The sequence below is a fragment of the Ailuropoda melanoleuca genome, chromosome 14 (genome assembly GCF_002007445.2).
Source record: "Ailuropoda melanoleuca isolate Jingjing chromosome 14, ASM200744v2, whole genome shotgun sequence".
In the NCBI taxonomy this organism is placed as follows: Eukaryota; Metazoa; Chordata; class Mammalia; order Carnivora; family Ursidae; genus Ailuropoda; species Ailuropoda melanoleuca.
This window is the reverse complement of record NC_048231.1, coordinates 32,357,087-32,357,815: the sequence shown is the minus strand read 5'-3', so window position 1 is coordinate 32,357,815 and position 729 is coordinate 32,357,087.

The window sequence follows — 729 nt, the reverse complement described above, 5'->3', positions numbered from 1 at the left end:
GAAATCGATGTTGCCAACATTGCTATTGTCCACACTGTGCACTGAATTCAGTTATTAGATCTTGGCTTTTGAAGCAAAGGGACATCTGTAAGCTACATAGATTTTAGTGACAAGACACAGCATGGATGTTTGTGGGCATAAAATGCTTTTATTGTTTCTTCCTGGAATCCGACTCCGGTTGGGCTTTATATTTGCACAATTCTTTCTGCTCTGATTTTAAAAGACACTGAGGTATTGTTCAAATGAGTGGCACCTACGATGGCTCTAAAAAGGTCATGGATCCGCTGTAGATGTCTGGCTTAGCTGAGCGAGATAAGACCGTCTGAACAGTTTGGCTTTGAATTTGAAGCTCAGGTTTCAGGTAAGCGAGACAAATAGGAAGCTACATCGGGGTGTAGATTTCTCACTTGTCCGCTAAGACCCTTCTGCTCCCAGAGAGAGCACTTCCTCAGGACAAATGTGCCCCAAGGCTAGATGAGTAAGACGCTTGATGCCACCAATTGTAGGGTTTAGCAAAGGAGACAGAACTATTCTACTAATGAGGGCTTCTCAATCCCCTCTACAAAAGCTGCCTTTACTAATGTTTAGTTACAGGAGTCGTACACGATCATTATACACACTTCATAAAGGCCGTTAAAGCAATACGAAAAATAAAATGTAGTCACACAAGGGGCGCCTGGGTGGCACAGTGGTTAAGCGTCTGCCTTCGGCTCAGGGCGTGATCCCGGC